Source organism: Pelophylax lessonae, assembly GCF_965119305.1.
Source record: "Pelophylax lessonae genome assembly, chromosome: 4".
Classification (NCBI taxonomy): Eukaryota; Metazoa; Chordata; class Amphibia; order Anura; family Ranidae; genus Pelophylax; species Pelophylax lessonae.
The window spans coordinates 604,351,313-604,378,353 of NC_138771.1; the positions used below are offsets into that span (position 1 = coordinate 604,351,313).

General features: G+C 45.4%; 1 protein-coding gene across 3 annotated transcripts in view; it reads left to right on the top strand.

The window, feature by feature from the left end:
- RGL3 (ral guanine nucleotide dissociation stimulator like 3) overlaps window positions 1–27,041 on the top strand; it is a 180,028-nt gene that overhangs the window by 55,905 nt on the left and 97,082 nt on the right. The gene's annotated exons all lie outside the window — the stretch shown is intronic.

Genomic DNA, 27,041 nt, shown 5'->3' on the forward strand with positions numbered 1-27,041 from the left:
CTATTGTGTTCTTCAAAAGCAAAACTTGTGCCCCTTCACCAGTCAAACTATGCGCTCACCTCAAAAAAAGACCTTATATGCCTTTCCCTGAGGAGTATAGTTCCGGTGACTGGCAGCTCTCCTCTGGTTCTTGGGACACTTGCTACACTTGTGCCGTACTTTTTTTTGTTTATAGCGCAAAAAATAAAAATCGCAGAGGTGATCAAATACCACCAAAAGAAAGCTCTATTTGTGGGAAAAAAAGGACATTCATTTTATTTGGGTACAGCGTCACACGACCGCGTAATTGTCTGTTAAAGTAACGCAGTGCTGAATCACAAAAAATGGCCTGGTTATTAAGGGGGCAAATCCTTCCAGTCCAGAACTGGTTAATGTATGTTTTGATATTATCAGCAATGTGGAGTACTCACAGTTGATTTAATCATTCTATATTTATTTATTTGCATTTCACAAGATAGGTAGCACTTCATATTTCACTGGAAGTAATTTAGTTTCTTATATTGGGAACACATATTAGTGTTAAGATAGATACACCATTTCACTGGTGACCACTACTAGCTTGCAGTTCTTACATAGTAGCGCAGAGGTTCAGTTATTTGTAAAACGAGTGCAATGGTGAAGGGTTAGATCCTCTGTCAGGTTATTATAGCTGTGTGTATTTTCCTGTCCTAGTGACAACCACTTCCTCATTTCTTGTCTTGCTGTAAGAGTACCAGGAAGTATGGTGAAATCTCTCTAGTGTAGTCACAGACAGAAATAAGGCTGCAATGACACGTGTGACAAAACACACATTTTGATGTACGTTTTGGAAACATGAGCTACAATTGCGGGTCTCACTTAGGGTGCCATTAATTGTTAAGGGTAACAAGCGCGCATTTTGACGTGCGACAACCAAGCACTAAAAAAAAACGAGAGATGCTCCATGACCCTAAAGGTTCTGGAGATACTTTTGGGGGTTTGGTATGCGTAGGGCAGCCAATTCAAGTGAATAGGCTGCCCTAGACGCGTGTTAACAGATGAAAAATATGAGCAGGAATGCGTGTTCCCGCTATGCTCAGGTGTGAATGGGGAAGAAAACGAATAGCAGGGCGCGGAGGTCAGTATCAAATAAAAAACACTTTATAAAAATAAGCAGCACACTTACATTGAAGTTAGCATGAAACAGCATGGATAGGGAACACCTGAGACCAAGCAGCTGTAATCAGTGTGAGGCCGTAGGCATCACTGAGTAATAAGAGATTGAGGATGACCGGGAGCCAGCCAGCTCAAAGTATGGATATAAGCGGCGGCGTTCGAGGCTGCACACGAGGATGACAACTGTCAAAATACCTGGTGGATGTTGGGAGAGGGGGTGTGCATGACACATTTCCAGGGACTATGCCCTCTTCTTCAAATGCACCAAAGTCCCGGGAAATGCGTTATGCACACCCCCACATCCACCAGACATTTTGACAGCTGTCATCCTCGTGACAGCCTAGAATGCCGCCGCTAATATCCATACTCCTTTGTTTACTCAGTGAAGCCTACAGCCTCACACTGATTACAGTTGCTTGGTTTCAGGTGTTCCCTATCCATGCTGTTTCATGCTAACTTCAATGTAAGTGTGCAGCTTATTTTAATAAAGTGTTTTTTATTTGAAACTGACCTCAGTGCCCTGCTATTCGTTTTCTTCTACATTGAGGTGATCTTACCCAGGTCTTCTGCAGGAGCTGCAGCGGTTCCAGTCTCTGTCCCTTCTCCTGTTCAGCCATTCATCCAGTTGCCTCATCCATTCCTCTACCCTGTTGATGGTCTACAGATACAGATAAAAGTTCCAATGGACAAAGGAATTTTGCATTTCTCCTAGGAGCTCCGTATGTACTGTGTACTTGTACACTCTTTGGATCAGGTGTGAATTGGGCCTGAAGGTTTAGGGGCAGATTCACATCTATGCGTAGTCAGGTGCTTGACTAACAATGGAGAGTGAGAAAAACACTGGCAGCAGCTGCTCTCTTTGGCTGCTGCCCTGGGGTGCTGAACTGGGTAACAGCTATATCAGTGAGAGAGTGGAGGTGCTGAGCAGGAAGAGTTCAGTAGGCTGAGTAAGGCAGCATTGCACTGTGGGAACTATAGTCCAGAGGAGAGAGACTCTACTGTAATCAAGAGCTTTTGAACCGTGTTTCCCAGAGGGAGATTGCCAGGAGGAGGGGAAAGGGCTGCATTTTCTCAGACTGTACAGGGCACAGCTTCCTCTTGCCGTGAGGGAGACTGAAGAGTGCACATTACTTTCCAGCATGCACCATCACTGCTTCATGTCAGCGGCCTGAGAGGTATCCGGAGCTCTGAGTTCAGGGGTAACAGCCTGAGTCACCTGGGTGAAGAGCAGAGGGAGGACTAATCACTGTGTGTGACCAGATAGTGAGCTGCAATCACTGGGACTGGAGAGCTGCTGTTGTGGGTTCTTACTATCTGCTGCTAGAGAGACTCAACCCTTTAGAAACTGACCATACAGCCCCCTAGTACCCTTATTTCCGCCTGCAGTCTTGACTGGGACTATTCTCATGTGCACCAAAGGTACAACTTGGCCCCAACACAAGTGGGCTGAAGAGTTAGGACTAAAGACTGTCCCTTTGCAGCTTCTACACAGAGACCTTCACCTATTGCTTATGCTAAGAGGTACCTCTCAGGGGATTTTGCATCATATGCTAGCCATTTATAGTATTATTATTCACATTAATGGGCCCTTATTGTAAACTTCCAGCTTTTCAAAACTTGTATAGAGCACCCAGTACATGCAGCAGACTACTGAAAATTTTTTTTGCCTCTTTTTAACAGAGAAGACAGAAGGAATGTTACACATAGTGGAAAATATTAATTGACTGATGCAATAATTTACTTCATATTTGTCTGTATTTTGCTGGACCATATGGATTGTAACAGATAGAAAAAATCAGGCACAAAAAACTGATGCACTCTTGGCCTGGTAAATTCTGTTTATTGTCAAATTTAAAGCTGAACTCCTGCCAAAAAGTGACTAGATATTAAACAGCTCATTAAAATACGAAATGGAAAAATCAGCTTTCTCAGCTTCAATCCAGACATTTCTCCTGCAGTACTTTTTTCTACCACTAGATGACTTCAGTCTCATGGCCAGCATCATTCAACCCACTTTCTCTAAACCCAGGTTGTCCTGGACCTGTCCCCAGCCTGTGACTTGACACTGAAAGGAGAAGCAAAATAGTGGTGAGCTCATCTCTCTGTCGCTCTGCTTTCTCCTCCTATCAGCATGCTTGAACACAGTTTAGCAACTTTGACATGTGATGGTAAATCTGTACCTATCTTTGCAGCCATAAGTATATCCAGATGGATTATACCTTGTATTTTTCAGGAAAAATTAGACATTCATTAGGTGGTAAATAATAATGCAAATCTCCTTCTAGCATGTAACAGTAAAAAAAAAATACCCGTATTTATCGGCGTATAACACGCACCTAAATTTTAGGAGAGAAATTTCAGGAAAAAAGCTGAAATTTAAAATAAACAGCTTTGAACTCAGAACATTTTTTTTTTAATCAAATGCAGTCTCACCAGTGCCCACGAATGCAGCCTCATCAGCGCAGTGCCCAGGAATGCAGCCTCGCCCGCTCAGTGTCCATACATGCAGCCTCGTCAGCGCAGTGCCCATACATGCAGCCTCGCCAGCGCAGTGCCCACATATGCAGCCTCGCCAGCGCAGTGCCCATACATGCAGCCTCGCCAGCACAGTGCCCACATATGCAGCCTCGCCAGCACAGTGCCCACATATGCAGCCTCGCCAGCGCAGTGCCCATACATGCAGCCTTGCCAGCGCAGTGTCCATATATGCAGCCTCGCCAGCGCAGTGCCCATACATGCAGCCTCGCCAGCGCAGTGCCCATACATGCAGCTTGGCCAGCGCAGTGCCCATAATTGCAGCCTCGCCAGCGCAGTGCCCATAATTGCAGCCTTGCCAGCGCAGTGCCCATAATTGCAGTCTTGCCAGCGCCATTGACACTATCCGAATCCAGTCCAGGAAGCAGTGCAGAGAGGTAGAAGGGGGCGGGCGGCGCCGAGGAGAAGGAGGGACGCGCTGTCATCGGAAGTCTTGGCGCCTATGATAGACGTCGGCACAGGAGGCGGGACTTCCGATGACAGCGTGTCCTTCCTTCTCCTCTGCGCCGTCCGCCCCCTTCTACCTCTTGGTGCTGCTTCCTGGACTTTTTTTTTAATATCGGCGTATATAACACGCACTGTTACTTTTTCCTCCATTTTTAGGAGGAAATGGTGCGTGTTATACGCCAATAAATACGGTATATCATTTTTAAAATTTAGCTGTAAATTTCTTGCTATTATCATGACCTGCCACCAAAGAACAACCAAAAATAAATTCTCCCACACCTGGCGATTGCAGCGATGCCACATATGTGTATGTTGTTTGTGCTCGTAGTATTGCTCAGAAACAATAGTGTGCATGTTGCTGTCTTTTATCCTAGCAAAAACACACTGACACTGAGGCTAGGTACACACTGGAACATGGTGCGGGAAACTCACGATTCATGCGCGTTTCCCGCACTACATTCAAAAGGCACTGCGGCTGTGATCTGCAGGGGGTATCAATTTTAGGTTAACGACACCCCAAGCGCAGGTCGCAAATGCAGAATGTTTGCCTGCACCGGATCGCATGGTAATAAATGCAATCTGGTTGAAGTGCGTTTTCAAAAGTAGTACATGCATTACTTTTGGTGCAATGCCCATTCAAAATAAGCCAGTCTCCAGATCTTAATCCTATATAATATTTATGGAGGGAGCTGAAACTTCGAGTTGCCAAGCGAAAGCCAAGAAACCTTAAGGATTTAGAGAAGATCTGTTAGCAAAAAATAAAAAACCTAGTGATTAATAAATACCACCAAAATGATAAAAATGTTATTTTGTACAACGTTGCATGACCGCGCAATTGTCATTCAAAGTGGGACAGCGCTGAAAGCTAAAAATTGGCCTGGGCAGGAAGGGGGTAAAAGTGCCCTGTATTGAAGTGGTTAAAAAAATCATTTTAGGCCTGAAGATTACACAAAACCCCCAAACATTATATATTTTCTGAAAGCAAACACCCTAGAGAATAAAATAGTGGTAGTTCCAATTTTTTGTGCCTCGTGATATTACCACAAAGGTCTAGGAAATGCAAAATTCTAGTAAGAAATACTTAAAGCGGAGTTTCGGCCTCAAAACATTTTTTTGATAAAAATACCCCCGAGACAGTCAGGGCTAGTGCATTTCAGCAATGATAGCCTCTGATCTGTCCCGGGTTGCACTTACCTTTTAGAAGAAATACTTACCTTGAAAATGTCTTGTCCAGCGCTGCCATCTCAGGTGTGGGCAGCTGAAGCCGGAGCGTCCTTTTCGGTGTCCTCTTCGGTGACGTCGGAGTCCCAGAATGCCCTGCACCGGCCCTGCTCGTCACTTCCGGTGCAGGCGTGTCATCCCTGCACAGCTTCTGGGCATGCCCAGAAGCTGTTCAGCAGGAAATAACGCGCCTGCACCGGAAGTGACAACGGGGTCGGTGCAGGCGCATTGACTCCTGGGAGCTATGACGCTCAGCTCCCAGGAGTCAATGCAAGAAGGAAGTGACGGCGCGGGCCGCGGCCGCAGAGGGAGGAAGTGGAAGGAAGGTAAGTATATTTTCTTCAATAACAAGGTAAGTGAATCAAAAAAAAAATTGTCATTATCCAATTCTTTTTCAGGTAATGTACAGCAAGCGGATGGGGCAAAGTTCATTTTAAGGCTGGAACTCCGCTTTAAGTATATTTCAGGGCAAAGAAACGCAATAAACTACCCAAGTTTTTGGTAAATTATAAAAGCCGATGTTGCACAGAGTAAACAAAGACCCAACATGTCAAACATTAAATTTGTGTGCACCCGTGATATGGCGACAAATTTCAGTACCCTATATTTTCTATAGGCGATGTTTTAAAGATAGATCATCAGTTTAGTGTTACAGAGGAGGTCTGGTGCTAGAATTATTGCTCTCACACCTCACACTGGTGTGCGCGGCAGTATGTAACGTGTATCACAATCAACGTTTTCACGCAGAGGCGCCTCCCAACGCATGCGTTTACGTTTGTAGGTGCGTATATGTGGGGATGAGGGGGCCTCAAAAATGTTTTTTGGGGGGGGGGGGATTTTCTGTGCATGGGTGTTCCCCCTGCGTGATGATTTTTAGGTGACAGGTTCTCTTTAATGAGACATGTAGGGTCTAAAAAACCCTGCATGTCTCCTCTGGGCTCCAGTGAATGTAATGTGCACATTGCATTGCAATGCATTCCTTTCCAGCTATACTAGCCGAGGAAAGTGCCACCCGATATTACGCAAAATTTCAGTAAAGGCACACTAAAGTGAATTTTAGGGCAAAAAGATGAGGTTGCAACGAGTAAATAGATACCAAACATGTCAAATTTTTGTGCGCCCGTGAAACAGCGACAAACGTCAGTACCCTATATTTTCTATAGGCGACACTTCAAAAGCCCCCTATAAGTCATCAGTTTAGTGTTACAGAGGAGGTCTTGTGTTAGAATTGTTGCTCTCACTTCGGCATGTGCGGCGATATGTAACATGTATTGCAATCAACGTTTTCACATGTAGGCACCCCCCAAAGCGGTGCGTTTTATGTTTGTACGTGCGTATATGTGGGGGGGGCTCAAAAATATTTTGGGGGGCCCTGCATGTCTCATCTGGGCTCCACTGAATGTATTGCAATATATACATCCCTTCCCCACACCCACCATGTCAGTCCCAGGACCGCAGACGGGCAAGCGGAGCCCGAAATACATGGCTGAGGGCACCTGCATGCGTGCGGGGGAGGGTGGTTGTGTGCCAGTACCAGGGGTGTGTGAAAGCAGTCCGGTGGCAGCGGATTTATTCGACCTGATAGACAGCAGTCTGTTTGTCAGGTTTACACACAATCTGGGAGGCTGCACTGCATGCATTCAAAAATCTGTGCCTAAGAACATGTGCTTACGCGTATAAGCGCCTGTACACGTTAGGAGGGGAGCCCTTGGGGGAATCAAAAATGGAGAAGGATCTGGGAGTATTGGTTGATGATAGATTAGGAAACAGCATGCAATGTCAAGCGGCAGCTTCCAAAGCCAACAGAATATTAGCATGCATAAAGAAAGGGATGCATTCCAGAGATAAGACTATAATCCTTCCACTTTATAAAACTCTGGTCCGACCGCATCTGGAGTATTCCGTCCAGTTCTGGTCGCCAGTCCTCAGGAGGGATGTGTTGGAGCTGGAGAGAGTCCAGAGAAGGGCAACTAAACTAATTAGGGGATTGGAGGACCTTGACTATGAAGAGCGTCTACAATCGCTCGATTTATTCTCCCTGGAGAAGAGACGTCTGAGGGGGGACATGATAGCAATTTATAAATATCTTAATGGGGATCCCAGCTTAGAAAAAAAGCTGTTCATTCGAAGGGATTGCATGAGGACTCGAGGGCATACAATGCGATTAGAGGAGAAGCGTTTTAACCTCAGGCAACGCGGGGGGTTCTTTACTGTTAGGGCAACAAGATTGTGGAATTCTCTACCACAAGAGGTGGTTTCTGCGGGTAGTATGGTGGCTTTCAAAAGACTCTTAGACTTACATCTCAAGGATCAGAACATTCAGGGGTATGGGAGATGATTACAGCCACACATGCCTACACAGGTTGAACTGGATGGACTATTGTCTTTATTCAACCTCACCTACTATGTAACTATGTAACTATGTAACTATGTAATATATGCATTTGTAAGTGCGTAAATTAACATGGATGTAAAGACACAAGGTTTTTTTTTTACCTTCATGCATTCTATTGATAAAGGTAAAAAAACCTTCTATGTGCAGCAGCCCTCCTAATACTTACCTGAGCCCCCCGCTCGATCCAGCGATGTCCACGAGAGCCTTGCCTCTCCGGGGACTCGCACTCCTGATTGGCTTTGGCAGCAGCCATTTGACCCCGCTGCTGTCAATCACAGCCATTGAGCCAATCAGGAGACGAAGGGGGCAGGGCTGAGCCACAGCTCTGTGTGTGAGAATGGACACACAGAGCCGCAGCTCCGGAGTGTGCCTGCTTGGGTGCCCCCACAGCAACCTGCTTTGCAGGAGGGAGGGGCCAGGAGCGCCAGCGTGGGACCTTAAAAGCGGAGGATCGGGGCTGCTCTGTGCAAAACCAACTGCACAGAGCAGGTGAGTATAATGTTTAATATTTTAAAGAAAAAAAATGAGAGTTTACAATCACTTTAAGTTTAAAAAGAAGAAAAATAAATGATCAATAAAACAAATTTTGTATGCATGTGCACCTTTATGCGTTTAAAGGCATCTATACGCCGGTGTTTTACTGATCATAGAAAACACTCGTATAATAACATCAGGAACATTTTTTTCCGGCCCTGTGAATGAAGCCTGAAGTTTTGGCTGGAGCTGTACTACCAGAGAACGGAGATGGAAGGAGGAGGAGGAGGGGTGTCGGGAGATGCCTCCCAGTGCTGGCTTATCTTGGAGGAAAGAAAGTGAATAGACGGGATTTCCAAACCTGTCTGATTGCTCTTCTCTGCCAAAAGCAGTTGGCTGGGGGTGTGCCTGGTGCCGCTGTATACGTGAGATGGTCCAATACAGCCGGACCTGGGGACACTTATCTCATGTTTGCGTCCAGCATGGAATTTCACTGGGTTCATTGTAATGTGGGAAAAAGACAACAAAAAGAAAAGGGGCGCACCGGCCTAGTGCATTACCACTAAAAACATTAAAATATTAAAAAGTATACATTATACTCACAAAGCAGGTGTGAATGTGCACACATCAACGTAATATACATAAAATCTCCAAGGTACCGCACGATGCTCAATGGCATGCAGTGTGCCTCATGGGGCTGCTGTGGCTAGGTTGACGCGTTTCAGGAGCGAGCCCCCTTCCTCAGAGACAGCAACCTTTTTGGCTCTGAGGAAGGGGGCCCGCCCCTGAAACGCGTCAACCTAGCCACAGCAGCCCCATGCGGCACACTGTATGCCATTCAGCATCGTGCGGTACCTTGGAGATTTTATGTATATTATGTTGATGTGTGCACATTTACACCTGCTTTGTGAGTATAATGTATACTTTTTTAATATTTTAATGTTTTTAGTGGTAATGCACTAGGTCGGTGCGCCCTTTTTCTTTTTGTTGTCTTTTTCCCAGTCGGTTCCGGATACCCTTGATCCTGAGGGGGCAGCAAGACCACAAGCTTTATCCACCCAATTCTGAAGTATCTCTCTTCCCTCCGTCATATTTCACTCGAGCGCAGGAGAATTGTTCTACTACTCATTGTAATGTGGACCTGGCGTCACATATATATTTCATGCCAAATGCATTGCATGCAAAGTAATGCATAAAGGCCCATTCACACCAGGCAGGCACGCATGGACAAGCACCATGGCATGCATTAACGTGCGCTGTGCTAAGGCAGCCCTTTCATTATGAATAGCTTGTTAATCCACAGAGGATGACATAATGTACACAACACTTTTTAAAGTCCAACTTCACTCTCCCAATCAACATTGATCCTTTTTAATCCTCATTCTGCTAGCATTAGTAAATACAGTGGGGATCGAAAGTTTGGGCACCCCAGGTAAAAATTTGTATTAATGTGCATAAAGAAGCCAAGGAAAGATGGAAAAATCTCCAAAGGCATCAAATTACAGATTAGACATTCTTATAATATGTCAACAAAAGTTCGATTTTATTTTCATCATTTACACTTTCAAAATAACAGAAATTTTTGTTCCTGATGACTGCCATTTCTTAATTACATTCCGAACAGAGGATATTGACATCTGAAAACGCTTTGCTATCTTCCTATAGCCTTCTCCAGCTTTGTGAGCGTCAACTATTTTCAGTTTCATGCGAAAGAGAGAATTTGTCTATGACCTGCCACATAACATGTCTAGTGACCTCCATCCCTGTAATAATACATAAACAATAAAAGCAAGAGTGTGGGACTTTAGATGAGGTTGACTAGACTCGGAAGTTTATTACAAAAATATATATACATATAAAGATATTGTTTGCATAAGTACACACAGAGATATAGCAGATAGTAAATAGCATAGTACAAATTGATACAATTGTATACAAATAAATTACAATATTTGGCAGATCACATACGGATCTCTCTAAAGTAAATGAGTACAATAAGACCTCATAATCTCTGTGTGCTCACAATCTAAAATATATCGTAATGTATAAAAATATATCTGAGTGATCGTAGGCTCGACGCGTTTCATGGACCTCCATCCATTCATCAGGAGCTTAGATATACGTCTATAAAGTGAGAATATGGATTATATTAGTGTACTGTTTTATACAATTGGATAACTTGGAAAGTGTATATAAGAAAAGACACTACCACAGGAGATCCGGGAGAAGCCTTACCCGGGGCTGAGGCGCGGAATGTAACCAGCAGAGGGACAACATGGGGGGAGAGGACCATAACCAGGACAACTTAAAAAACTCCAGGTGTATTGCTTAAAAATATGATGGTAAGGCACGTTGTAAACCAAAAAGCAGGGTCTGTAGAAATGTATAAAAATTCAATAATTATACTATAAGAAAGGATATACTGAGAAAACCATCTCAGGAGCAAAATTGTCACAAATGTTAGATGCGTATACTAAATTGAATGGACCCAAAGAGTAGTGCCAATAAAAAAGCCACCAAGAAGATAACAAAATGGTATGAAAATAACCAGGGTTAACTGGTAAAGCCCATACGGAAACCAAGATGTGAGGGGAAGTGCCCAAAGAAAGATGACCATGATGACAAAGTATGCTGCTATATGAGCATAAATCAGGGTGATAAATAGTCCAACCATAAAAAGAAACATTGTCAGGCTTCTCCCGGATCTCCTGTGGTCCCTCATTCCCGGACTGGATTGCTCATGAATCATGATACTACTTCAGGTAGTGTCTTTTCTTATACACACTTTCCAAGTTATCCAATTGTATAAAACAGTACACTAATATAATCCATATTCTCACTTTATAGACATATATCTAAGCTCCTGATGAATGGACGGAGGTCCATGAAACGCGTCGAGCCTACCATCACTCAGATATATTTTTATACATTACGATATATTTTAGATTGTGAGCACACAGAGATTATGAGGTCTTATTGTACTCATTTACTTTAGAGAGATCCGTATGTGATCCGACAAATATTGTAATTTATTTGTATCCAATTGTATCAATTTGTACTATGCTATTTACTATCTGCTATATCTCTGTGTGTACTTATGCAAACAATATCTTTATATGTATATATATTTTTGTAATAAACTTCCTAGTCTAGTCAACCTCATCTAAAGTCCCACACTCTTGCTTTTATTGTTTATGTATTTTCAGTTTCAGTTTTCTAGACAACTGCTTAGAAGATCCCATGGTGCTGATTGTTGGGGCAAGGTCAGATGAGTCTGGGCATTTATAACCTTTGAGATTGACATCACCTGGTCTTCCCAGACGATGATTGAGAACAATCCATGACACTGGCAGATCTCAGCCTTGCAAAGGGGGCAGTGCATGCTATAAATTCTGCAGGGTGCCCAAACTTTTGCAGATGCCATTTTTTTGTTTTCTTTAATTTTGAAAGTGTAAATGATGGAAATAAAATTTTAACTTTTGTTGACATATTATAAGAATGTCTAATCTGTAATTTGATGCCTTTTGAAGATTTTCCCATCTTTCCTTGGCTTCTTTATGCACATTAATACAAATTTCTACCTGGGGTGCCCAAACTTTCGATCCCACTGTAGATAAGAAAGTATATCTGTGATGGAAGTCACTTTGGCTGGGGGGGCCCGTGGAACCCAGCTTACCTTAGAGAGGTTGGGAAATACCTGTCTCAGCTCCCTAGGCCCCTCTTATGTGTAAGTCACCCTGTGTCTATTAGGGGCACAGGGTGACCGAGCGAGAAAATGATGGATAACTACCTAATGGACCCTGAGAATATGGTTTGGATTACTTATGGAACAGTAATATTTATCAACAATATACCCGAATAAATATATAAAGATTCTGGGACTCTAGGCCTAGGATCCATGTTAAAGGCCTAGCTGCCTATTGCCAATAGGGGACTGCTACACACAGTCAGACTCATAGCAAATACTATCATCAGCCCAACCACCTGTCTTCCACACATTGTGGATTGTGCTGATTGACTCACCTATCTACTGTGGGTTCTGTGTTTACACTTATAATAATGTGTATTGTATTTTGTGAGCTTGATGACAGCAAGTCTGCTAGTTAATTAACTCAAGTCAATTAAATCAATGTCATTCGTTAGTTGCTGAGGGGAAAGTAGAATACTGTTTGTGTTGGTTGTTCCTTAGATATGTTAATTATATTTCTGTACACAATGCCATCTGCATATGATAATGTAATCAGGCACCTGACCTAGTGGGGTGATCTGATCAGGAAGGGGATGTCCTCCTGTGTGGTATATATTGTGTGTGAGTCTGTTCAATAAAAGTTGTTGTTCCAGATCTATACAGGCTAAGTTCCGGCTAGTTGTGTATGGGTCCATGTAATATCTGATATCTATGTTCAAGATTGGAGGAAGCGATATTTTGACGGAAACCCACAAACACAGTGTGTGTCGCGATTCCATTACAATATCATATTAACTTGTTTTAAACTTTTTTTTTTTACATTTCTTCACTTACTTCCTTGTTTCTTGCCTAGGCAAATTATGTCATACATCCCAGGAGTCTTTAGGAGGGGAGGAGGGGTTTTTACAGCTCAGCGCACGCACACTCCTGTATGCATACTTGAGCTAAGGGCAGGAAGTAAATGCTACATGAATCATTTGCCCTTACTCAAGATGACCACGGCCAAAAATGCTAGGGTGGTGTTTTTCAAAGTGATTTCTCACCAAAATAATGCATGGAGGCATGGATGGATGGGGGAGTTTGCTTTGAATATTAAAAATTAATTAAAATGTGTTTTTTGGTCTGTGGTGCTCAGATGCAGTGAAGATCTGCTTTAAAGAATGCAACGCACCACAACGCATTTGTAAAGCACTCCATACTCATTACAGTCTGAATGTATAACCTCCCTAAGGCTCCATTCACATATAGGCGCTTTGGATCGCGGGCAGAATTGCCGCGATTCTTCCCGCGATTCCGAACCATTGCAAGTCGCAGGACGCCCAAGAGATTCCCATGACTTGTAATGGCAACCCAAACGCAGCGCGATTTTGCCACGATTATCACCTGGTAAAATCCCGCAAACAGAATCGCGGGACACCTGATACCCAAAAGAAGTTCTTGTACTTCTTTTGGGTGTCAGGCATCCCACGATTCTGTTTCCGTGATCTTACTGCGATTCATTGTGGCAAAATCGCGCCGCGTTGGGGTGCCACTGCACGTCACAGCAATCCTGTGATTTGCAATTTTTCAGAATCGCAATCGGAAACACCTATATGTGAATGGAGCCTTAGATCTACAAAAAAACAAATAGTGTAAGAGAATGCCTGATTGGATATAGATGGATTGTATACTTTAGGTCAGTGGTCTCCAAACTGCGGCCAACAATGGGGCACACTTTCTCCCAATAACGCCAATGATGTGGCACATTTTCTCCCAATAACGCCAATGATGTGGCACATTTTCTCCCAATAACGCCAATGATGTGGCACATTTTCTCCCAATAACGCCAATGATGTGGCACATTTTCTCCCAATAACGCCAATGATGGGGCATTGTTTTTTTCTTTTCTACTGCCAATGGCTTAAGTCCAGCCCCTCAAAAGTCTGAAAGACAGTAAACTGGTCCTTTATTTAGAAAAGTTTGGAGACCCCTGGTTTAGGTGGACGCACATGTGGTAAACCTAAAGATAGAAAGATTTTATGGTTTGATTATAACATGTATAGTGAGTTTACAACTTCTAAGTCCCGCCCCTGACAATGCCTTCATTTGCTTTTCTCTCTAGGACGGAGCCATCTTTGTTCAGGCCTCATCCAGGGTCAGTATCCACTTCCTGATCTGAGATGATGGCTCAGAGATGACACAATCCTTGTGTTCATACAATTTTTGGCTGTGTTCACAAAAATTTGACGCAGTTGAGCCTCTGCTACAGCTTCTTACCTTGTGACCCGCCATAAACCTTTTAAAGTGACAGGTTCTTATGATAGCCCCCCTTCTCTAATGCTGATAGATACCTTGCTTGCACTCTCCTGCTGCCTTGTTGGCCTGCCGGTGCCATAAGTAGCGAGCTCTTTGGGAACTCCATGCCAATTTGATTTGTAGCTTCTACAGGGCTATTGATCTTCCTCCTGCCACCATGCTCAGTGTGTGGGGTTCAGGATGGTGCCCAGCCTTGTTCCCCATGAGACAAGGGGGAGAGAGTCACACATTCCCTTATACCTAGAAGCACCGGGGGGTTTCAAAGAGCTCCGGCAGGGGAATGGAGCAATGCCGGAGCGTGGCAAGGGTAAGTAAATGGGACCATCTTCTGAGGGTCACCTGTCATGGAACATGGTCCCATTCAATTCTATGATTGGTCAACCTGCAGGGGGCGCAGTGAGACAGTTTCTTTCCGCAACCAGTCAGATTAAAATCTGGCAATGGACTTTTAAATCTGATTGGTGATAAGTCACGCACAGGGAGTAATCAGCACAGGCTGCACAAACCTAGCCAGCAGACCTACCCACCGTACATGTGAGAAACTCCCTGGAAAATGGCTGTAATAGATTACACTAAAGGCAGAATAGGGTCTGTGTTGGATTGCATCGATGGCATCAGAATTCATTGATATAGGTGCATTTCACCCGCTGTTAACCTCCTTCTGACTTGCTTTTGACCTGCTACAAACATGGCTATCCAGAGACACATCAAGAAGCACCATGTACCGTGAAGTACACGTGACCGTTAGGGTAAGAGATAGGGTCTACACATGTGCGGTTCATTTCTAATAAATATTTGGACACATTTTTCATTATTCAGAGATTTGGAAATGTCCGAAAAGCCGAATTACAGTATAAACAAAGTTTACTGAATGCTCGGAATAACGAAACAAAATTTGTCCGAATGTCCAAAATTCGAATTGAATTTTACATCGAATTCCAATTGATTTCAAACTGTAAACATATTTCTGAAATCAAAGACTGTGTATGTTATTAGAGTACCATTTAGAAATAATGCTGTTTTTGTTAGGCCAAAGATGATTAAACCACTTCAACCCCCAGAAAGGTTTTACCCCCCTTAATGACCAGGCCATTTTTTGCGATTCGGCACTGCGTTGCTTTAACTGACAATTGTGCGGTCGTGCGACGCTGTACCTAAATACAATTGATGTCCTTTTTTTTCCGCAAATAGAGCTTTCTTTTGGTGATATTTGATCACCTCTGCGTTTTTTGTTTTTGTTTTTTTCGTTTTTGCGCTATAAACAAAAAAAGAGCGTCAATTTTGAAAAAACACCAATTTTTCTACATTCTGCTATAAAACATTCCCAATAAAAAAATTAAAAAATCTAATTTTTTTTATCAGTTTAGGCCAATTTGTATTCTGCTACATATTTTTGGTAACAAAAATCACAAAAAGCGTATAATAGTTTGCGCAAAAGTTATCGCGTCTACAAACTAGTGGAAAGATTTATGTCATTTTTATTTTATTTTTTACTAGTAATGGCGGCGATCTGCGATTTTTAGCGGGACTGCGACATTGCTGCGGACAGATCGGACCCCTAACTGACATTTTTGACACTTTTGGGGGGGGGACCAGTGACATTACTACGGTAATAAGTGCTAAAAATATGTAATAATGACATTGGCAGGGAAGGGGTTAACACTGGGGGTGATCAAAGGGTTAAATGTGTTCCCTAGATGTGCTTTCTAACTGTTTTGGGGATGGATTTAACAGACGCAGAGAGAGATCGGTGATTCATCATCTTTCCCTGCCTCTCTGACAGGAGAGCCGTCTTGCATTGTTTACATACCAGACGGCTCTCCTGTCTGTATTGGCGAAGATCGCGGGAGGCCAGAAGTGTCTAATCACAGCAGGACTGTGGCCGCGTGCGGCGCCCAAACCGTGTGCACATGATCACGTAGTTCTATTTGATTATGCGCACCTAAGCCGCCCTGCCGCAGTAAATCTGCGTGGGGCAGTCAGTAAGTGGTTAGAGAGTCATTGTAATTATTTGATGAAGATTTTCTTTTGTTTGTTCACTTTGCCACATTTGAATCGAAAATAAAAAAAACACAAATATTTTTGATTTAGCTGATTTGAAATTTATCGGTTTGAACGTTTTGAATAAAAAAAAAATCAGTAAATTTGATGAAAGCTCGAAAAAGACATAAAGGAATTCCAAATTGAAATTCTGAATACCAATTGAACAAATCAACCGAATTTAACAAAACTAAAAAACTAGATCAAGTGTTTTCATCATGCACATATCTGGTAGGGTCACGGTGCAATGGAACAACGAATGAACATCAAGTTCTGCTACAAATTGTGGAAAACGCAGACGGAGATGCATAAAATGTTGGTGCAAGTATACGGGACAGTAGAAAACGTGTTGATGACTGGTTGAAACGCTTTCGTGACGGGAAGGAAACGACTGAAGATGAGCCACATTCGGGTCGGCCATCAACAAGCAGAACCCCGGACATAATCGTGCGAGTGCGGCAAATACTGGCTCGAGATCGGCGACTGGCTCTACGATTGGTGGTGGAGGAATTTAGCATTAGCAAGGACACGGTGCGCACTATCGGGTGCAAGGATTTTGGGTAAGCGGAAGATCTGTCCCCGGTTTGTGCCGCACAAGCTGACAGGAGAACAGAAAGCAATCAGATGGAAGCCTCTGGAGATTTCATTACCATGTGTGACCAGGATCCATCCTTCCTGTGAACCATCATCACAGAGGATGAGATCCGGTGCTACCACTTCCTCCCGGAATCCAATCGGCAAATGATGGAATGGCGCTCACTGTCTTCCTCGCGACCCAAAAAGATTTGCGTGCAAAAGTCCAAGGTCAGGACAATTTTTATCGCCTTCTTTGACAACGATGGCATCATCCATACGGAATTCGTTCCTGCAGGTCCAACCATGAACGGCACATTCTACGAGGAGATTTTGGAACGGTTGCTACGGCGCATCCGCCATGTTCTGGATGTTGGTGCACGATAACGCGCCTGTGCACTGTGCGATCCGTGTGCGCCAATTCTTGGCTCAGCGCGATGTACCTGTTCTTGATCATCCGCCGTACTCCCCTGATCTGGCGCCTGCGGACTTCTTTCTGTTTCCTCGTCTGAAGAGCGTCATGAAAGGCGCTCATTTTGTGCCGGTTAACACATATGCAATGTCAGACATCGCATGTGATTTGCACGCGATGTCTGTGCGTTGAGTTCAGCCATACATGTTGTATGGCTGAATTTGCATCGCATTCGGACCAAAGTAACACAGGACCCTTTTTTTGGTCCGCACCAGAATCAGATCGCATGGGTGTCCACACCTATGTGCTCCCATTCATGTCCAACCTGACAGTTCGCACTGCGATATGCAAACTGATCTGAGGGGTGCTGTTAACTCTGTATTGACACCCCCAGCGATTCACATCTGGCAGCGTAAACTGCCTGCGAGTTGAGTGCGATGCAGGAACCCGCAGTGGATTCGCAAAGGTTCCTGCATCGCATATGTGTGAACCGGCGCTTTGCGGACGTGGTGGCGATCTAAAAATTTGTGACAGCGATTCTGCGATTGATTTCTCAAATTCCTCAATTGTCAGAAGTGTGTTGAAAAGGGTGGCGATTATTTTGAAGGCCAATAAGAGCCGGTTCACACTGGGGCGACTTGTCAGGCGACCTGGTCGCCTGACAAGTCGCCGTGGGTCGCCTGCCATAGATTAGCACAGAACCCGTTCTAATAGGAGCGACACAAGTCGCTCCGACTTAGAAAAAGGGTCCTGTACTACTTTGGGGCGACCTGGAGCGACTTGCATTGACTTCAATGATATGAAGTCTGTGCATGCCGCTCCGAGGTCGTGGTGCGCGCTGTGCACCGCGACTTTACAGGTCGCCCCGGCAAGTCGGGTCGCTCCTATGTGAACCGGCTCTAAAGGTAATTTGGTTGTATCTTCTGTTTTATTTGTTTTCTGATACCATTCAAAGAACTTTTTAGACACACCTCGTAGAATTGTATGGGAATGCAAACCTGCCTAAAGCAAACATCAACACAGAGACCCTAAGGGCTCTTTCACAGGGGTGGCCAGGGAGCAGTAAAAACAAGTGGCTGAGCCACAGTTTTACCGCCCCAATATGCTAACCACCCCCCCATTTGCTAACATTACACCGCCTGTCAAACTCAATGGGAACAAACAGCAACCATGAGCCAAACGCTCAGCATTCAGTTGCGGTGAAATTTTTTTTTTTCTTTACTGTAAAATCCCCCTTTGGGATAAAAAAAAAAAAAGTTCAGGATTTGGCAGGATTGCCTCCTGAACGCCTGACAACTGCTGCTCTACTGCACTCTGAAAAGTGATTCACTGTGGATCACTTTTCAGAGGGCTGTAAGCATAGCCGCCTATCTGAAAGAAGCCTTAGATAAATTTAGTGAGCTGATTTTTACACAACATTTGGGATTGGCAGCTAGTTTCAGCAGCTCACATTTCATTAGAATTTGCTGATTAACTGATTAGAACAGAATTTAAAACAGGGAAGCTGATTTTATTAAAGATTAACTTCAGGCAGCTCGCTATTCATTAATACGTCACTAAATGTATTATCTTTTTATTGCAACTAGTGTGAGTGCCTGTAAGTATCGGTGTCAGCCTCTTGCAATATTCCATGCAGCAGCACTCACACTGGGAGAAGGAGGGCAGGACTGGGAGCCAATCAGGTTTCTGCATGCAAATATGCAGACAAGGCACATGCTGAGAGGAGGAGTGAGCAGAGAGAGGACATCATCACTCTTCAGTCAGCAAGCTTGGGTTGGAGAGGTGACACCACAGTATTCCTTAACCACTTCAATACCGGGCACATTCACCCCCTTCCTGCCCAGGCCAATTTTCAGCTTTCAGCGCTGTCGCACTTGGAATGACAATTACGCGGTCATGCTATACTGTACCCAAATTAAATTTTCTCTTTCGTTCATTGATGGAAACAGCTTCTGATCTCCATAACCGCTGGGTTATACTGCCCCCTACAGGAGTAGGACACTAGGCAGAAAAAAATTCTGGCTACACCCATGAGCAGTCCCAGGGGGTATACTCCCTCTCTCTGCTATAGTTTTTTTCTGCCTAGTCAGGAGTAAGGACCTAATTTCTTGCTGGGATCTTTGGTCCTGGCAATTTTTTTCTTTTTAGATAGAAATTTTTACTCCCGTATTTGTCCCTGTGAGATCTACAATCAACTGCCAGACTTGACGACGGGCTGGATAGTCTAGATCCAGTGGTCACTCCAGTCTGGCCAGCGAGCACACGTAGACCTCAGCTCCGCACTAGGTTGGCCGCGACATAAACCCACTAGAAGGGGGCTGGCCTATGAGGTAAAGGCCTCATGAGGTCGCATACGACTGGGTCTAGGCCTGATTTGCAGCGTTCCTCCTGGCCAACAGCCCCCCCATTTCGCCCCCCCCTCCACATATGTTGGGGCTGTTTGGGTGGTCTGGTCCACCTCCTGGGCTGGGGGCAGGGCGCTATGCTGGCAATAGGGGCCGGGGGGGGGGGGTGTGCCTGGTGGGGGTGGTGTCCTGCCTGGGTCTGTCCTTGATACCTGGGTTCCCTCCTAGATCCCTGTAAGCCTCGTAATACCGCGCAGGGCCACCATTCTATGCACTGCGGCCATGTTTGTGTAGTCGGGTGGCCATTTTGCAGTGGTTTGCCATTGAAAATAGCGGCGGCCATGACAGTGGAGCCCTCTGGGCGTCGATTTCAGCGGTGGGAGCCCCCCCTTATGCCCTGGTGTTAACTCCTGGATGAAGTCTGGTGGGGTCCTCTCCCTCTCTGCTGATGATTGCTTGGTGCTTGTGCCTGGCGACCAGGTCGTACTGCCAGCGCGGTGGAGGTTGTCCCCTGCAGTGTTTTACACTTTTTGTGGGGTCCCCCTGGTGACTCCCCACCTGATCCCCTCTCTGAGGCTACAGGGCCCTCCAGGTCCCTACCATCCATTGATGCACTGACAGGGGTCCTGGAGTCCTTTGTGTCCCGGGTCGAGGTGGCTTTCAGGCAATGGGCTAGCAAAAAGCACCACCCGCCTTTCCCTGCCTGAATCTGATTCGGCCGCCATGGACGTAAGTCTCCCTGCTGGGTCTGCGACCATGCACCCAGAATCCTCTGATAGTGAGGATGATTCCTCCACATCTGCAACCGCGCACGAAAAGGTGCTGGTGGAAGCACTGATTGTATCCGTGCGTGAGACCCTGAAGATGGAGGATGCAGCTGCGACGGAGGCGCAGGTTCCCTTTGACACTCGCAAGCCAAGGTGTTTCCTTCCCCCGCCCATTTTGACAGAATTGTCGCTAAAGAGTGGGGACGACCAAAGCGCCCCCTTGGGGTCCCTAAAAGCTTTACAAGGTGTTACCCCCTATTAGGAGTCCCTTATTAAGAAATGGACTGTTCCATTGGTGGTGGACCCCCCAGTTTCAGGACTGAACAAGGCAACCATTAATCCGGTTGAACAGTCCCTGGCCTTTAAGGATCTGGCTGACAGGAAGGCGAAGGTTGTGGCCCGCAATATGAACACTCTGGCTGGTTAGGCACTGAGGCCGGTATTCACCATTGCCCTGGTGTCGCAAACTCTGACTGAATGGGCTAAGTTTTTACGCCATGACCTGGAGGGGGAACAGCTTCCCCCTGCCTTTGCTGAGCTGGCAGACCAGCTGGTCCAGGGGCTGCTGTTTATCTGTGATGCCTCTTTGGATGCGGCTCCCCTAGTGGCACGGCTTTCTGTTTCGGCAGTGGTCTGTCAGTGTCGTGTCTTTTGGCTCAAATGCGGGTCTGCAGACCGGACTTCTAAAAAGGCCTTGGCTGATCTTCCCTTTCAAGGAGATCGCCTGTTTGGAGCTACCCTGGATGACATCATAAAAGGTCTCACAGGGGAGAAGAGTACCTTTCTTCTGAAGGCTAATAAGGGCAAGGAACCTCGTCGTAGAGGTGGGCCTTCCTTCTTGGCTCATAAGAAGTTTTTTCGTCCCTCAGGGTCGACTGACAAGGGCTCAAAGCCTTTCAGAACTTCCTCTGGAGAATCCAAACAAACCTGGTCTGGCAAACCGAGAGCAGGCTTCTCCAGACCCGCAGACAAGGCTCCTTCAGCATGAAGGTGCGCCCTCACCCGTTTCGGAGGTGGGGGGATGTCTTCGCTGGTTTCCGGACCCGTGGACTTCCCTGGTACAATAAAAGTGGGTCCACAAAGTTTTTCTGTCCGGCTACAAGATCAAGTTTCGCTCTTGTCCCCCCGTTAAGGTTCTTTCCTTGCAACTTACACCTGTCCCTGGACCGCTTACAAGGTCTGTTTGGGGCAGTACAAGACCTGTTGCTTCAAGGGGTGATTGTCCCAGTTCCGACTTTGGAATGTTTTCAGGGTTTTTACTCAAACCTTGAGGTACAGCCCTGAACCTCAAGGCACTGAACTTCCTTGTGCAGATGCAGAAGTTCAGAATGGAGTCCATTCGCATGGTGGTGGCATCCCTGCGCCAGGGAGATGACTTTGCCTCTATCGACATCAAAGATGCCTATCTTCACATTCCATTATGTGCCAGTAACCAGCGCTTTCTCCAATTTGCCGTGGGAGAGGGGCATTATTAGTTTGTGGCGTTACCCTTTGGTCTTGCCTCCACTCCTCGGGTCTTCACAAAAGTGTTAGCCCCAGTGCTTTGTTACGCCAATGGGGGATCCCAGGGCTGGACTGCTTGGACGATCTCCTTCTGGTAGCAGAGTCTCCTACTGCTCTGGTGGAAAACCTGGAGATCACAATACGAACTCTGCGGGAGTTTGGCTGGATTCTGAATTTTCTGAAGTCTGATCTGGTTCCATCTACAAAGCTGGACTATGGGTCTGACTCTGGACTTGGCCTTAGCCAGAGTGCTCCTTCCTCTGGACAAACTCCAGAAATTACAGGCTGCAATTCTTCTGCTGCTGTCCAGCAGATGGTCATCCCTCTGGACTTGCTTGCGGGTGCTGGGCCTGATGGTGTCTACCTTCGAGGCGGTTCCGTTTGCACAATTTAATACGAGGTCCCTGCAAAGGGAGATTCTGGCCAAATAGGACAAGACTCCGCAGTCTCTGGACAATCAGATATGGCTGAGTCGGGGAACGAAGGAGTCCCTGGTATGGTGGCTTCGTTTTCCTGCGCTTCGGCTGGGCAAAGCCTTCCCCCCTTGTATTGGACAGTGGTCACCACAGATGCCAGCCTGTCCGGCTTGGGAGGTGTCCTCAGCAAGCATTCTGCTTAGGGGATCTGGACACTGGAAGAGTCCAGACTACCGATCATTGTCTTGGAACTCCGCGATCAGACTGTGCCTGGACCATTGGACGGATTGTCTTCAGGGTTGTCCAGTGCGCATTCAATCGGACAATGCCACGGCCGTGGCTTATGTAAATCACCAAGGGGGCACAAGAAGCTATATGACATTGTCCCAGAATGAGAGCTACACCGCTCTGCCATAATTTGACGGTGAGCGAGCGGAAAGTGGTTAAAGCAGACCTTCACCCTACGGGGCATGTTGTGTTGCTCTCCCCCTTCCTCTTGGGTCCCCGGAGAGCCCCGTGGCACATCTGTGCAAGTGCATCCACACACGCACAAAGCCTGCTGCCAGGGAGTCCGAAACCTTCCCTGTCTTTACACGTGCGCAGAAATCCCCTAACCTGCGTGTGCGCAAATGTAACATGGACTATGCCAGGATCCAAAAACCAGGCAGAACCCGTGGGAACATCTGTGCATGCGCTATAATGGTGGGTGGAGCCACCTGGTAGACGTATTGAAATTCTACTTTAAAGTAGAAGTAACGTCTACCACCAAACAGGAAGTGAGAGCAAATCCTTGGTTGTCACTAGAATTAGTGTCCCCATTGGAAGATTTCCTTTATTACTGTTCTGGTGACAACCGAAAATTTGGGAATTTTCTTTTTACTTTGGGTGATAACAATAAACAGGACAAATAGAGAGGTAAATCTCCCTAACGGGGACACGGACAGCAATAAAAACATGACAGGGGTTCCAATCCCTCTGCACTATCCAAAACTAAAAAAATAAAAAGTTTTGCCTTTATTTACACTTTAACTGTAAGTGGTGTCACCCACCTATGTGAGCGGGCTGTTTATATCTCGGGACTGGTTGAACAGTAATATGGCCCCTTTCTATGTATTTTACCTGTGTGTTTAGCTGTTTATCTAGAGTCCAGCATAAGACTCCATTCACACCAATGCGTTTTTTTCATGCTTTTTGCAGAAACACAGGACATTATTTTTAAAATGGGTTCCTATGGACACACATTCACATCAATGCATGTTTGTGCCTCTGCATTTTTGGAAAGGGTCAGGGACTTTTTTAAACGCAAAACGATGCTTTTTTGCTTTTTTTGTTTCAATAGACTTCAATGGAGAAGCAGCAGAAAAGCATGTAGTGCGTTTTTTGTCGCGTTTATGATGTGTTTTTGGACACGTTTTAAATGATTTAATCTGCCTAGCAACAAGTTGGCCAAATAAAGAGAAAAAAAGAATCAAAAAACGCAAAACGCATCAAAAACGCGGAAAGCACAGCAAAAAGCACTGCTGAAACGCTCAAAAGCATCATGCATAGGTGTGAATCGAGCCTTACGCATTTGGACACTGCTGAAATCCGGTGACATTTCCAGGGACTAAAACTTTTCAAGAACAAAGTTTCACAGGCTGGAAGTTTCCCCGAACGCCAGAAGCAAATAGCAACTCTGTGCACGGTTATGGTGGAAATGCCAGCCTGCTGGTTGGAGCTGATCGGAGCATGGTGAGTTCATGGAGCGGGCTGGGAAAGTGACATCGGGGGAGGGGAAGCTGGCAAAACCGGACGGGCGACTTTAGATTGGGAGAGATGTGGAGGATTAACTAGTTAATCACATGTAATGTGACCAGTGTTATTGGATGGGTCCTGTCCTGGGTTAACCCGTATACCGGGGTCTGTCCGCAATTCTATCTTGGTTGTTTATACAACTAAGGCCGGCCATAGATGGAGCGATTTTCTCACCTTCAACCACGGGTTGCAGGAAAGAAAATCATGCTTTATTCCCCCATCAACACAATCAGTGTTGGCAGTGTTCGGGGGGGGGGGGGGGGGGCAAAGCAGGGGAAGCCATCCCCGCCAGGAGAAGACAGTGATTATTGCCAGCGGCTGTAACAGCTGCTAGCAATAATCACATGTGAAATCAGAGAGGCTGGTTGTACCCAAGTTGTTTACCCACTTTAAGACCTGAAGGATTTGCCCCCTTAATGACCAGGCCACTTTTTTCAACTTGGCACTGCATGAATTTTTACTGACAATTGCGTGGTCGTGCAATGCTGTACCCAAAAATAAATGTACGTCCTTTTTTTCCCACAAATAGAGCTTTCTTTTGGTGGTATTTGATCACCTCTGCGATTTTTATTTATTGCGCTATACTCAAAAAAAAAAATGTAAAAATCAAAATTTTTTAACATTTTAGGCCAATTTGTTCTCTGCTACATATTTTTGGGGAAAAAAAATCGCAATAAGCGTATTTTGATTGGTTTGCGCAAAAGTTATCGCGTCTGCTAACTACGGGAAAATTTATGTCATTTTTATTGTTTTTTTTTTACCAGTAATGGCGGCGATCTGCGATTTTTTTGCGGGACTGCGACATTGCGTCGGACAGATCGGACACCTAACTGACATTTTTGACACTTTTGGGGGTACCAGTGACATTACTACAGTAATCAGTGCTAAAAATATGCACTGTTACTGTAATAATGACACTGGCAGGGAAGGGGTTAACATTGTGGGTGATCAAAGGGTTAAGTGTGAGCCTAGGGGAGTGATTCTAACTGTGGGGGCGTGGCTTGTGAAATTACCATAGAGACCTGTGTTCCTATATAGAAGGATCACATGAGCTGTATGATCATTCCAGGGAGAAGAACGGTCAGCTGTGTTTACAACAGCCGACCATCCTTCTCTCTCAGCGGGGAACGATCGTGGGTGTCAGGCAGCAATCGGAGCCGCCTGCCCGCTGCATCGGCTTCCTCGCTGACTTTCCTGGAAGAACTGCAGTCTGTCCCCCACACCCCAATTCACTCCCTCTCTCCCTAATATTTTTTTTTAATTCCCAGGATATATCCTTTAAATCTCTGTGTCTTTACTGAAAAGCCGGGGTCCCTTTGCATCCTCTTCAACAGCAACAGTGGCCAGTCCTCTCTCCTGTATAGACTGGTGCTTACGTTTTGGCACGTGAGCACCAATTTATGTAGCTTCCCATTGTGAGCACAGGCTAAGTGATGACACGCCCCCGAGGAGTGTGTCATTGACAGCTTGGGCTCCTAGGAGGAGGGTTGTATGACACCGGATGTCATTCAACCTGGAAGAGGAACGGCACTGGATGATGGTGTAAGACTTGGAGGCTGAGTTTTATTTTGCCTACTTCTTTACAGAGTGGACAGTCTATTTGCCTTTAGTAAATCAGCCCCATTGTCTGAGCCAAATTTCTGTAACTTGCAGAGAATTATAATGATGTCCATTCAATGTCAAATTTGCAAAAAGGCTCCTACTAAAGTCAGTGTAAGGGGCACACACAGGCTGCTCCCTCCTTGCACGCCAAAGCTCTCTTCTCTTCTGGGAGTATCTAATTTCTTTCTGTGCTGCTCCAGCTCCTCTAATCCTCCCTTCACCTACATACATGACCTTTTATGTAACAGCAGGTGAAGAGCAAAGGGGGATAATATAGAGCAATGATTTTCAATCCTATTGAGAATAGGGCCTGGTAAATTTTTCCAAAACCTTTCGTGCTCCCACAGTAAGATAAAAGAAAGTTAATACTTGCACAATAAAAGTATTGGGATGCAAAATATGTATTGAAAGGGATTGGGTGTCATTGTGGAGGATGGGAGTTCTGAAGGGAGTTAAGGACTCTGCAACAGACTTGGGGGCCCTGCAGAGATAAGGTCTCTGGAGGGTGACATCATTGTAGGGGCACTGTGGTAAACTGAAGGATGAGGGGCACTGTGGAAAACGCATGGGGGCACTATGTGGGGCTGGAGGGTCTGCAGCAGGCTAGGTGATCATTGTGAAAGGCTGGGTGGCACTTTGGGGGCCTGAAGGCTTTCAGGGGGCCTGAGGGCACTGTCAGCCACTAAGGGATTTTGAGAAGAATGGGGCCACTATGAGAGCTGGGAAGCAATATGGGAGGTTACGGGATCTTCAGCTAGTTGAAGGCCCAGGTGAGGGAGGCCGCGGCCTGGTAGCAGGCCATGGCTCAGTGCTTGAGTACCACTGCTACTATTCTACTGCACACCTTTATGGAGGACACATTATTTTAGCTGTGCTGTCTCAAGCCAGCCAATACTTCTATTACTATTCAATATGAGGTTTGCCATTCCATAATAGGTTTATAGGTGCAGGACCCTGTCTACCAGGCCTCAGTGCCCCTTGGTGTTTCCAGGTGGAGTGGAGCGCTTTTTGGATGCTCCTCTTTACGATTGGCTCTTCTATCCAGTACAACATACATTACCTCTAAGGTTGAGTGGAAAGGCAGAAAGCTCTGAGACTCTGTTTTTAAACCAGATATGGAATGTTCTTTGATACACCAATGAATGACTACAATGTTACCTCTTATATCCCTGATGAAGGAGCCATATAGTCTCTGAAACGCGTTGGGTGGAGGATACCAAAAACAAAAAAGATATTGGGGGGCACACCCTAATCGCACAATTCTCAGGTTGGTGCTGCTAAAAGACCAATATACAAATTGAACAATATAATAGCGCACACATACACAGAAAAAAGTTGTTTTCAAATCTTGCAAGGCTTTTTACAGGAGGTGTCCCTTCATTGCAGTTTTAGCAGGGGAA